Source organism: Notamacropus eugenii, chromosome 5 (genome assembly GCF_028372415.1).
Source record: "Notamacropus eugenii isolate mMacEug1 chromosome 5, mMacEug1.pri_v2, whole genome shotgun sequence".
Taxonomy (NCBI): domain Eukaryota; kingdom Metazoa; phylum Chordata; class Mammalia; order Diprotodontia; family Macropodidae; genus Notamacropus; species Notamacropus eugenii.
Window position 1 is genome coordinate 406,114,965 of NC_092876.1, and position 13,861 is coordinate 406,128,825.

At 39.0% G+C, this 13,861-nt stretch overlaps 1 protein-coding gene across 3 annotated transcripts in view; it reads right to left on the minus strand.

The window, feature by feature from the left end:
* MGAT4A (alpha-1,3-mannosyl-glycoprotein 4-beta-N-acetylglucosaminyltransferase A) overlaps nucleotides 1-13,861 on the minus strand; it is a 151,948-nt gene that overhangs the window by 90,333 nt on the left and 47,754 nt on the right. The gene's annotated exons all lie outside the window — the stretch shown is intronic.

Genomic DNA, 13,861 nt, shown 5'->3' on the forward strand with positions numbered 1-13,861 from the left:
TGCCATCTTTTGTCATCTTTGGCAATTTTCCTGATTCTACAGACCTGAGGGCTTGTGGCAGTAGAATACTACTTATTACTGACACAACTGATTGCTACATCAGTTGTTATTGCTGTTCTATTTCTTTCTTTTTTAGTCTTTGTTACAATGGATGGCTCTCTGGGGAAGGGAAAAGAGAGGTACGTATTTAGAAATAAAGGCAATGTAAAAACAAGAGTTAGCAATAAAAATTTAACTATTTTTAAAATAAAAATTAATGTTGCTAAACAAATTAATTTCCATATTCAGCGTCTCTGCACTAAAGATACGTTGTCTATATAGCATCATCCTCTTGACCTTAGCTTCTACTACAGTATCTTAAACCATAAGTCCTACTTTTTCTTTCCTTGAAATTTTTGAAATCTACTCTTCCAAAATATAAGGTATATGTAACTGTGTCCAGTTTTATCTTTATTGTAATTATTGCCATATACTCCAGAATGAGGTAATATCTTCCTGCAAAGGTTTCCATCATTTCCAATTCATCAATTCTTCTTGGTAGAACTGTGTCCTGGAATAAGTCTCCCTTATTACTTTCTCTACTCTCTTATAAAGAAAGTTTAAAATTTCTCAGTTGTTAAATTTCTCAATTAGATGTGTGGAAAACTAACAGTCCTTTTCACCCATATAGTATAATATCTTGGAACCAGATTAGTGATTTGTTTCTGGAACTAAGTATTCTTTACCTCTTTCTGGCTGGCAAACATGGAATACTCACAAAATATTAGCTCTGCTTCCTTCCTGCTTTCTCATCAAAATGTACTTCACTAATGCTTCCCCCTTGTTTAGATTATGGTTTTTCATAAAGAAACCTGCATTTTAAATCAAGGTCATCCCTAAAATTGTTACCTCCCTCTAGAGGTAGATAACAGTGGATAGAGCACTGGGCCTCGAGTCAGGAAGACCTAATTTCAAATCCTTCCTCAGACACTTGCCAGCTGTATGATCCCAAGCAAGTCCCATAATACATCTACCTCAGTTTCCTCAACTATCAAACAGAGATAATAAGAGTACCTACTTCCCAGGGTTATTGTACAGATCAAATGAAGTATCTGTAAAGTACTTAGCACAGTACCCAGACCATAATAGGTGCTTAATAAATGTTTATTCTCTTTTCCTCATTCCCTAACTCCACACTTGACATCACCTCAGCACCATCCCTTGTCCTCTCCTCCTTCTGCCTCTAAGAATGAGGCAGCTCTTCTTGTCAATACCAAATCTTCCATGTTTATCCTTGATTCTCTTATTTTCTTTTGTAAGTTGTCACTTTAGTCATCTCCTCTCTCTAATTTTTCAAATATTACTGAAATAATTCCGATACTCAATTCCATCATTAAAAAGCAATTATTTGATCATACCCTCTCATTAAGCTATTATTCCTAAATCCTTTCTCCTTTCCATAGACAAATTCCTAGGAAAAGGTCTCCAAACTCAGGTGTCTACACTTCCTAATCCCACTCCTCAATCCCTTGCAGTCAAGTTTTCACCCAAACCACTGGACTGAAATTTGTCTCTCCAAGGTCAAGGATGTTTTCATTCTAAATTCAATAGCTTTCTCTTAGCTCTCAATGTTCTCTTCTCTTGGTTCTCATGTTTTGTTTTGTTTTGTTTTTTTTACTTCTCTACAGTATTTAATGCAACACATCCTTCTAGATACTCTTTCCTCCCTTCGTTCCTGTGGCACTACTTTTCTCCTAGTTTCTTTGTTACCTTGGACTGACAGATCCAGTTCTCCTTTACAGGATCATCGTCCAAGTCCCATATTCATTCACAGCTGTATAAAAAGACTCTGTTTTAAGACCCTCCTTTTCTCTTTCTTTTTCTTGGGGATCCCATTAGCTACCACGTATTTCAAGTATAATCTTCATGCAATTGACTCCAAATTTGACATATTCAGTTCTCATCTCTCCCTTCAGCCTCAGTGCCACAGGCTTCACTAACACATTCCAAACAGAACTCATCATCTTTCCCCCTAAGCCTTTCTTCCTAATTTCCACATTTGCTGGCATTTTTTTTTTTTTACTAGACTTGTGTTTTCATCAGTGAAAGGACCTGCTGAAGAACACCCTCTATCAATGCAGAACAGCATGGGTACTGCAACTTAATCTTAGGGAATTGCCTGGGGAGACTGACAGGTTAAACAATTTGTTGAGGGTCAGAGTCAGTAAGGGTTAGAGGCACACTTGAATCCAGGTCTTCCTGACTCTGAAATCAGCTCTTTAACCACTATGGTCCACTGATTCTCAAGACCACTATTCTTCCTGTCGCCCAGGTTAGAAACCTCAAAGTCAGACTCTAATTTTTACTCTCACTCACTCTAGTATGCAATCAGTTGCTAAGTCTTATTAATTTCAACCACCCCAACAAACTTCACTTCTACTCACAACCACTCTTCTTATCCAAGATCCCAGTACCTTTCACTTGTCTAATGGAACAGCCTCCAAATTTATCTTCTTGAATCCAGTCTTTCCCCATCTACAACACAACCTCTATGCAACTAAGGGCAGCTAGGTGGTACAGTGGATAGAGCACCAGTGCAGGAGTCAGGAGGACCTGAGTTCAAATCTCACCTCAGACACTTGGCACTCACTAGCTGTGAGACCTTGGGCAAGTCACTTAACCCCAACTGCCTCATCCTGGGTCATCTCCAGTCATCCTGATGAATATCTGGTCACTGGATTCAGATGGCTCTGGAGGAGAAGTGAGGCTGGTGACCTGCATAGCCCTCCCTCACTCAAAACAAAGTCAAGTGCAAATCATGTCATCATTTCTCTGATGGCATGTTCTTCTTTGGCAACAAAGAACTAACACATTCATTCATGCAACTAAATATTCCTAATATTTTAAGAATGATACTTCAAGAATATTACCTCTGACCAGTTAAATATTTAGAATAATATTCAGAATAATAACTATGAAGAATATTTAGTTTGACAGAGACAATATTCCTAAAGAGCATGTCTCATAGTGTCATTCCTCTATTCCAGATGCTACAGGAGCTTCCCATTGCCTTTAGAATAAAATACAATGTTTGACATTAAAACTATCCACAGTCTGTCACAAATAGATTTATAGTAACTGAGGAAACAAAAGTTTGAGCTATGTGACTGATTAGAAATGCATGCAGGTGGCACAACAAATCAGATCCAGGGTCTCTCAAAAGGCATAAGAACCTTGAATACAGATTCTGCAGAAATTTTTATACAGTAAAAGAAAACAATAAGCAGGATACAAAACAGAATGTAAGATTAGGTAATCAGATTCTTTATTAGAGGAGAGATTTGGTCTTTCCAAGTAGGGAGTGGAAGAGTGAGGGAGTGGAATTTCCCGAAATCAGGTGATTTACATGAAAACAGCAAAATGAAGATTGTTCACAAATGAAATCACTGTTTACAAGAAGTCAGTCTGATTCTCACAATTTCTTTCTTTGAACCTGCCTCTCACCCCCATAGCTTACTATCTTTAAATCAAATTCATAACATTCATTTTTATATGTTCCTTATCAGCATGACATAACAAGAAAGGCTCCCTAGTAAGCATCCTTTCACATAGCTTAGTACAACAGCTAATACAAAGTCTATGAAGAATAATGATGCATAGACCCATACCTGACACCGTACACAAGTATAAAGTCCAAATGGGTACATGATTTAGGTATAAAGATTGATACCATGAATAAACTGGAGAAGCAAGGAATAGTGTATTTATCAGATCTATGGAGAAGGGAAGAATTCTTTACTAAAGGAGAGATAGAAAGCATTATGAAATGCAAAATGGATAACTTTGATTACATTAAACTGAGAAGTTTTTGCACAACCAAACCCAAAGCAACCAAAATCCGGAGGGATGTAGTAAATTGGGAAAGAATTTTCACAGCTAAGCTCGGGGATAAAGGCCTCATTTCTAGAATATATAGAGAACTGACCCAAATGTATAATCATACAAGTCATTCCCCAATTGATAAATGGTCAAAGGATATGAACAGGCAATTTTCAGAGGAAGAAATTAAAGCTATCTATAATCATATGAAAAAATGCTCTAAATCACTATTGGTTAGAGAGATGCAAATCAAAACAACTCTGAGGTACCACATCACACCTATAAGATTGGCAAACATGACAGAACAAGAAAATGATAAATGCTGGAGAGGATGTGGGACAGTTGGAACACTAATTCATTGTTGGTGGAGCTGCGAGCGCATCCAACCATTCTGGAGAGCAATTTGGAACTATGCCCAAAGGGCTACAAAAATGTGCATATCCTTTGACCCAGCAATATCGCTACTAGGACTATATCCCCAAGAGATCATAAAAATGGGAAAGGGTCCCACATGTACAAAAATATTTATAGCAGCACTCTATGTAGTTGCCAAAAACTGGAAGTCAAGGGGATGTCCATCAATTGGGGAATGGCTGAATAAATTATGGTATATGAATGTAATGGAGTACTATTGTGCCATAAGAAATGATGAACAAGAAGACTTCAGAGAGGCCTGGAAGGACTTATATGACCTGATGCTGAGTGAAAGGAGCAGAACCAGGAGAACTTTATGCACAGCAACGACCACAGTGTGTGAGAGTTTTTTCTGGTAGACTTAGATTTTTGTAATAACACAAGAACTTCTTACAAAAAAAAAAAAAATCCCAATGGTGGATCTCAAGGCAAAATGCCTTCCACACTCAGAGAGAGAAATATGGAAGTCACTCACATAATGTAGCAGATCATGTTTGTGTATGTGTATGTGTTTGTGTATCATGTTCTGATTTGTTATACGATTTCTTTCATTTATCTTAGTCTGACTACATAGCATGACTATAGTGAAAATATACTCAATAGGAAAGTATATGTAGAATCTATACAGAATTGTATGCAGTCGTGGGGAGGGGGGGGGGGGTAGTGGGGAGTAGGTGGGGGGGATAAAATCGCAATTGTATGGCAGTGATTGTTAAACATTAAAAAATAAAAAAAATAAAATAAAAATAAAAATAAAAAAAAAAGAATAATGATGCATAAAGCAAGAATAGCCCATTTACCTATGGTGGTTAATATGCAACAAAGTTAACAAAGAGGAATAATCCCACCAAGGGTGTCTTGGTTTAGGTAACTGCATTTTTGCTATAATCTGCTGAATTTTATGTGTCACAATTTCTCCTGATCAGTTAATGTAGGAACAACAAGACTTATGGATCATAGCAAAGGGTTCTCCCTGTAAAGTCATAATAAGGTCTAAGATGATGCACTTTTGTATGTAAAAATTTGTATGTAAGCCGATTTGTTCTAAAGAATCTACCTTGGGGGGCAGAGCCAAGATGGTTCAGTAGAAAGATGGACTTGTTCTAGCTCTACTCCCATAGCGCATAAAATACCTGTAAAAATGACTCTAAACAAATTATAGAGCAGCAGAAGCCACAAACATTTCTAGTCCAAGACAGCCTAGAAGGTGGACAGAAAGGTCTATCACACTGGGCTCAGAGTGGAGCACAGCATGGACAGAACTGGAGCAGGCTTCAGGGTATGGAATCAAAGGTGGCAGCTGCGGTTCCCACATTTCTCAACCCACAAACACCAAAGACAGTTTCAAAGATCAGTAAGAAAGTTCTTTCACCTGGGTGAGAGGGGGACGTAGGTTTGGTCCAAGTCCCAGCAGTCACTGTAGCAGCAGCATCCACTTTTGGAACCCTCAGCCTAAAGACCCTGTGGGAATCAAGTGACTAATTTGGATCTCAGTCTTGAGTGGCGGTCCTGTGGTGAGGAAGAGCACTGGTGTGGTGGAACTGGTGAAGGCTCTGAAGAGGGAATCCTACTCACAGATCCTGGAGTACTTGTGGTTGCTCACACACCAGACAACAGGTCAGGAGAGAGGAAACTCCTCTCCCTTGATTGTGCCACCTTAGAGGAACTGAGAACTTACAGTTCCCTAGAGTATACCCTCAACTTGACAAAGGACTCAAAATTCAAGTAACTGGCTGGCAAAATGCTCACAAAAGGGAAAATGGAAGATAATGTGAAATATCTCATTGGAAAAACAACTGACCTGGAAAACAGATCCAGGAGAGATAACTTGAAAATTATGGGACTACCTGAAAACCATGAAGAGCCCATCATCTTTCATGAAATTATCAAGGAAAACTGCCCTGATATTCTAGAACCAGAGGGCAAAACAAATACTGAAAGAATCCACCAATCACCTCCTGAAGGAGCTCCAAAAAGAGAATCTCTTAGGAATACTATAGCCAAATTCCAGAGTTCCTAGGTCAAGGAGAAAATATTGCAAGCAGCTAGAAAGAAACCATTTGAGTATTGCGGAGATACAATCAGGATAATACAAGATCTAGCAGCTTCTACGTTAAGGGATTGAAGGGCTTGGAATATGATATTCCAGAAGTCAAAAGAACTAGAATTAAAACCAAGAATCACCTACTCAGCAAACTGAGTATAATACTTCAGGGGAAAAAAATGGTCATTCAATGAAATAGAGGTCTTTCAAGGATTCTTGATGAAAAGACCAGAGCTGAAAAGAAAATCTGACTTTCAAACACAAGAATCAAGAGAAGCATGAAAGGTAAACAGGAAAGAGAAATCACAAGGTACTTACTGAAGTTGAACTGTTTACATTCCTACATGGAAAGATAATATTTGTAACTCTTGAAACTTTTCTTAGTATTTGGGTAGTTGGAGGGATTATACATACACACACATACAGACAGAGGGCACAGGGTGAGCTGAATAGGAAGGGATCATATCTATAAGGGGTGAGAGAGGAATATGTTGGGAGGAAAAGGGAGCAATGGAATGGGGCAAATTATCTCTCATAAAAGAGGCAAGAAAAAGCTTTTTCAATGGAGGGGAAAAGCGGGTAGGTGAGAGGGGAAAAAGTGAAGTTTACTCTCATCACATCTGGCTTAAGGAAAGAATAACATGCACACTCAATTTGGTATGAAAACCTATCTTACACTACAGGAAAGTAGAGGAGAAGGGGATAAGTGGGGTGGGGGGATGATGGGAGAAGGGAGTAATTAGAAGTAAACAGTTTTGGGAAGAGCCAAGGTCAAAAGAGAGAATACAATCAATGGGGGTAGGATAGGATGGAGGGAAATATAGTTAGTCTTTCACAACATGACTATTATGGAAGTCTTTTGCATGACTACACATGTACAGCCTATACTGAATTGCTTGCCTTCTCAGTGGGGATGGGTAGGGATGGAGGAAGGGACAGAAGTTGGAACTCAAAAGTTTTAGGAATGAATGTTGAGAATTGTTTTTGCATGCAATTGGGAAATAAGAAATACAGATAATGGGGTATAGAAATCTATCTTGCCCTACAAGAAAATAGAAAAGATGGGGATAAGGGAAGGGAAGGGTGTGACAGAAGGGAGGGCAGATTGGGCGAGAGAGTAATCAGTATGCATGGTATCTTGAGGGTGGGGGAGGGGAGAGATGGGGAGAAAATTTGGAATTCAAAATGGTATGGAAATGAATGTTGAAAATTAAAAATTAATTAAGAAAAAAACAATCAACTTTGATTTGAAGGAGGAGATGGACTCACCTGTGGCCTCAATTTCAAGTGAGTGGTTTCTAGGAGCCTAATCTAGTGCTGCAAACGCCAAAAAGGGAAACAGGGACCAGAGGATCTTCATCCCAAGCCCACATTCTTTCAGAGAGTTTTGGATTGTATTTACATCTCCCCTAACTGGGGTAGCATCTGGTTTTTTATGTTTAAACCACCAAGCTCCCAAGCTTCTGGTAGTTTTCCTTTCTACTAGTTCTATGGCATGATTAAAGCCTGATACTGGTAGAGTTGAACAGATGATCCCATATGTACCAAACCAATTCAGAGGAAGAAAGGAATATTGGCACAACCAAAGAACAGTTCAAGGGCTACTAGTCCACAGGCTACTAGTCCAACTCCTGAAAGAGAATACTTAATTCCCTCAAGGGTTCAATTATTCTTACAATATAAGTTTGTAAACTGAAGGTTGTATCATACTTGGTCCAGCTAGACCCTTATAAGTATAGTTGGCTGAAAAAATACATTGAGGTTTCTTTTCTCTAATCTCATTAAAGAGGTAGGTTTTAGCACACATAAAAGGATCTTCTTTGGTAATATTGGGAAAAGAAAAAGTCAATCTACACATCTTCAGATTTCCTAAATCTACAGTATCATTATGGCCTTGCTTCTTGGTGACTACAAGCGACACAGTACTAAATTTGATGGTATCAAGGGTCCCATTAAATTTGAAATGCTCCTCCTAATGGACAGATATACTTGTTGAGAGAAATTCCAACTAAGGAGTGGTTTGCCTTCTGCAGTCAACCAGACCCCAGATATCTGGTTGGCACAAAAATGCTCTTTCAACCATATAGTAGAATAAAGTCCAAATGGATACAAAATCTAAGTATAAAGGCTGATACCATAAACAAATCAGAGGAGCAAGGAATAGTTTATTTGTCAGATACGTGGAGAATGGAGGAATTTATGACCAAACAAAAGATACAAACAATATGAAATGCAAAACGGATAATTCTGATTACCTTAAATTTTAAAGTTTTTGCACGAACAAAGCCAATGAAACCATTAGGAGGAAGGGAGAAAAGTGCGAAAGAATTTTTACAACTAGTATCTGTGATAAATGCCTCATTTCTAAAATACAGAGAACTGAGTCAAATTTATAAGAATACAAATCATTCCCCAATTGATAAATGGTCAAAGGATATGAACAGGCAGTTTTTCGAGGAAGAAATCAAAACCATCTATAGTCATATAAAAAATGCTATCAATCACTATTGATAAAACAACTCTGAGGTACCACATCGCACCTATCAGATTGGCTAACAGGACAAAGGAGGAAAATGATAAATGCTGAAGAAGATGTGGGAGAGTTGGAACACTAATTCATTGTTGGTGGAGCTGTGAGCTGAGCCAAACATTCAGGAAAACAATGTGGAATTATGTCCAAAGGGCTATAAAAATGTGCATACCCATTGACCCTGCAATATTGCTTCTAGGGCTATATCCTAAAGAGATCGTAAAATGGGAAAAGGATCCATATGTACAAAAATATTTATAGCAGCTCTTTTTGTGTTGGCCAAGAATTGGAAATTGAGGGGATGCCCACCAACTGAGGAATGGTTGAACAAGTTGTGGTACATGAATGTAATAAGAAATCAAAATAGGAGGTCTGCAGAAAAACCTGGAAGGACTTATATGAACTGATGGTGAGTGAAATGAGCAGAGCCAGGAGAACATTATACACAGTAACAGCCAGTGTTCGAGGACTGTTTCTGATAGACAGCCCTTCACACCAATGCAAAGACCTAAAATATTTCCAAAGGACTCATGATGCAAAAAGTCATCCACATCCAGAGAAAGAAGTACAGAATCTGAATGCAGAATGAAGCAGACTATATTCTCTTCTGCTATGTTTTGTTTTTCTAATGTTCTCTGCCACACATTTTAATTTTTCTATGCAACGTGACTAATGTGAAAATGTATTTAATAGGAATATACATGTAGATCCCATATAAGATTGCATGGGCTTCTTATATGGGGAGAATATAAAGGGAGGGAGATGGAGGGAGGGGGAGAAAATTTGGAACCTATGGAAGAGATTGTTGCAAACTGAAAACAAATAAATTAATAAATTTTGGGGAAAAATAAATACATATATAAAAAAATGTTGTTTCAACCTTGCAATTTCAGAGTCAATGTAAGACAGAGAGAGGTCAACATAACAAGAAGCAGAAGGATGCAATACAGGCACAGGGCCCTCAAGGGCAGCAAGTTTTGTAGCAGCAATATTAAGATTTTTTAAAAATTAATTTATTTTAGTCAACATTCATTTCCACAAGACTTTGAATTCCAAGTTTTTTCCCAATCTCTCCCCTCTCCACACCCCAAAATAGCTTGCATTCTAATTACCCCTTTCCCTAGTCTGTTCTCCCATCTATCATGCCCTCCTCCTATCACTTCCCCCTCACTTTCTTGTAGGGCAAGATAGATTTCTATATCCCACTGCTTGTACATCTTATTTCCCAGTTGCATGTAAAAAAATTTATCATTTGTTTTTAAAACTTTGGGTTCCAAATTCTCTCCCTTCTTCCCTCCCCACCGACCCTCACTGAGAAGGAAAGCAATTCAATATAAGTTATAAATGTGTAGTTGTGCAAAATACTTCCATAACAGTCATGCTGTGAGAAGTAATACTTTCCTCCAACTTACCCCACCCCCCATTTATTCGATTCTCTCATTTGACCCTATTCCTTTTCAAAAGTGTTTGCTTCTGACTACCCCATCCCCCAAACTGTTCTCCCTTCTCTCATGCTCCCCGTCTTATCCTCTTTCCCCCTACTTTCCTGTAGGGTAAGATACCCAATTGAGTGTGTATATTATTCCTTCCTTAAGCCAAATTCAATAGACGTTCACTCATTCCCTCTCATCTCCCCCCTCCTCCTGCCGATTTTAAAAGGTTTTTCTTACCTCTTTTATGTGAGATAATTTACCCCAATCTATCTCTTCCTTTCTCCTCCCAATATTTTTCTCTCACCCTTAAATTTTTTAGATATCATCCCTTCATTTTCAACTCACCCTGTGCCCTCTGTGTATATGTATATATGTGTGTATATATATATATGTATATGCATATATTTATACACACACATATGTGTGAGTATAAATATTCCCTCCAACTACCCTAAAACTGAGAAAGTTCTCATGAGTTACACATATCATTTTTCCATGTAGGAATGTAAACAGTTGAACTTTACTAAGTCCCTTATGACTTCTCTTTCCTGTTTACCTTTTCATGTTTCTCTTGATTCTTTTATTTGAAAGTAAAATTTTCTATTCAGCTCTATCTGGTCTAAAGTACACTATTTCATTGCATGTCCATTTTTCCCCTGAAGTATTATACTTAGTTTTGATGGGTGGGTGATTCTTGGTTTTAATCCTACCTCCTTTGACCTTTGGAATATCATATTCTAAGCCCTCTCATCCCTTAATGTAGAAGCTACTAGATCTTGCGTTATTCTTTGTTTCCACGGTATTTGAATTGTTTCTTTCTGGCTTCTTTTATTATGTTCTCCTTGATGTGGAAACTCTGGAATTTGGCTATAATATTCCTAGAAGTTTTCCTTTCAGGATCTCTTTCCTGAGGTGACTGGTGAATCCTCTTTCCATTTCCAGTTCACCCTCTGGTTCTAGAATATCAGGGCAATTTTCCTTGATAATTTCTTGAAAGATGATGTCTAGGCTCTTTTTTGGATCATGGCTTTCAGGTAGTCCAATAATTTATAAATCATCTCTTCTGGATTTATTTTCCAGGTCACTGGTTTTTCCAATGAGATACTTCACATTGTCTTCTTATTTTTTCATTCTTTTGGTTTTGTTTTATATTTTCTTGATTTCACATAAAGTCAGTAGCTTCCATTTGGTCCATTCTAATTTTGAAGGAATTATTTTTGTCAGTGAACTTTTGGACCTGCTTTTCCATCTAGTCAATTCTGCTTTTTTAAAGATATTCTTCTCCTCATGGGCTTCTTAGATCTCTTTTGCCATTTGGATTAGTCTATTTTTTAAGGTGCTATTTTCTTCAGTATTTTTTGAGTCTCCATTAGAAATCTGTTGACTCGTTTTTCATGATTTTCTTGCATCACTCTCATTTCTCTTCCCAATTTTTCCTCTACTTCTCTAACTTAATTTTCAAACTCCTTTTTGAGCTCTTGCATAGCTTAAGATCAATTCATATTTTTTCTTGGAGGCTTTAAATATTGGAGGTTTGACTTTGTTGTCTTCTTCTGGTTGTATGTTTTCATCTTCTTTGTCACCAAAGTAAGATTCTATAGTCTAAGTTTTTTACACTGTTTGCTCATTTTTCTAGCCAAATATTTGATTTTCTAACTCTCTGTTAAGGAAGCATTCTGCTTCCAGTAGGGGAGAGGCAGTGTACTGTCCCAAACTTCAGAGGTTTTGTGCAGCTGTTTTCAGAACTACTTCAAAGGGCCTATAAATTTTCAGTTCTTCCAAGGTGGTATGATCAAAGGAGAGGTGTTTACCCCTTTCCTGGCCTGTGTCCTGGTCTGTGAGTGACCACAAGCGTTCTTTTCTGTCTTGGAACAGTGAGAAGGATTCCGTCTCCACTGCACCACAAGCTTCACTGCACCAGCACTCCTCCTTGCCCCAGGACCACCCAGGACTGTGACCCAGATACAAGCAGGGCAAAGCAAGACAATTCCGCCTCAGTGCCAACAAAGAGATCCCCGCAATCACTCTTTGATCAGTTGATTGATTTCTGGACAGGGAGCTCCAGAAGGAGCTGCAGCAGCTGCTGCTGCTCCCACTGCCGCCACCACCATGGACACCATCTCCACAGCCACCACCTCTGCACCCCAGGGGTAGGGCCAGACCACACCCCTCCCCCAATCAGGTCCAACAGAGTTTTTGCACTAACCTTCTATGCTGTCTTTGGCATTTGTGGGCTCAAAAGTCTGGTAATCACCATAGCTGCCAGTGATTCAATCCCTGGATGTCTGCTCCAGCCCTGTCTATGCTGGTACAACCCACACTGGACTGTGCTCTGCTCCCAGCCCAGTGCAACAGCCACTTCCAGTTGACCTTCCAGACTGTTTTGGGCTGAAGACTTGTTTCACTCCAACATTTTGTGGGTTCTTCAGCTCCAGAATTTGTTTAGAGTCATTTTTTACAGGTATTTGGAGGGGCTTGAGGGAGAGTTCAAGCACGTCCCTGATTTTATTCCCAAGACTGTTACTTCTTGAAACAAGATCAGTATCATCAGTGTGAGCAAGACAATGGACAAGAGCCAGAGCACTAGAAAGCTGTACAGCAGATAGAATTTTGTGCATTTGCAATGGTAATACCAGAAGAAGTCAAGAAACCCCTCTGAAACATAGCACCACAGCATCATGACAAACTTTAAAAAGCTTAATGGGAATTGGCGTATACTTTGTCCACAGGCACAAATGCACTTCAGTAAGTGCAATTATTTCAGCGGCTTGGGTGCTGAGGTCAGCTGACAGAGGCTATACCTGTGTACCAGATGCAAGCTCTCATAAAGGAGGAACCATCAGTATGTAAGATATGGACAGTGTTCTGCAAGAAGATATCAGAAAGGTCAGAGTCTATTGGCCATATCTACCACAGTCATGGAGAGGCTCCCCTGAAGAAGGTATATTGGGAAGTGATGTGGCCAGGTTGAGAATTGAATATTTTCTTTGCCCAATAAAGTCATTTCATATCTAGCAAGTCATTGATCAAAGAAAGCTTGAGTGCGAGTTCTCAAAAAGAGAGCCTTAACCTCATGGGGGCGCTGCACTACAAGTGAGACCCCTAACACCAAATCACATGCCTTTTCAACCAAAAGGGTGGTGACTTCTACCACTAACAGAGTACCTAAGCCACTGAATCTGAGGGGACTAATATACCACAGGCCAAAGAGAGGGTTCAAGGGAATGAATGAAGACCCCTGAAGCTATCTCCTTATGTTTGTGTACAAAAATAGAAAATGGCTTACTATAAGCTGGAAATCGCAGTGCTGGAGCTGATAACAAGGCTTTCCTGAGGGCCACAAAGACAGTAAGATGTGTTGGTTAAAGGTGCAAAGGTTTTGAAACATTATCTTTGGTTAGGAAAACCAGAGGTTTAATGATCTCATCAAATGACAGAATCCATTGGCAGCAATATCCAGCTGCTCCCAAAAAGACAATTGTCTTTTGGTTGTGGGAAGTGACAATTGTTGAAGAGCCTGTGTGCTCTTTGGGGAAACTGAACAAATGCCAGCAGAGAGAATGAAGCCCAGGTGTTCCAACT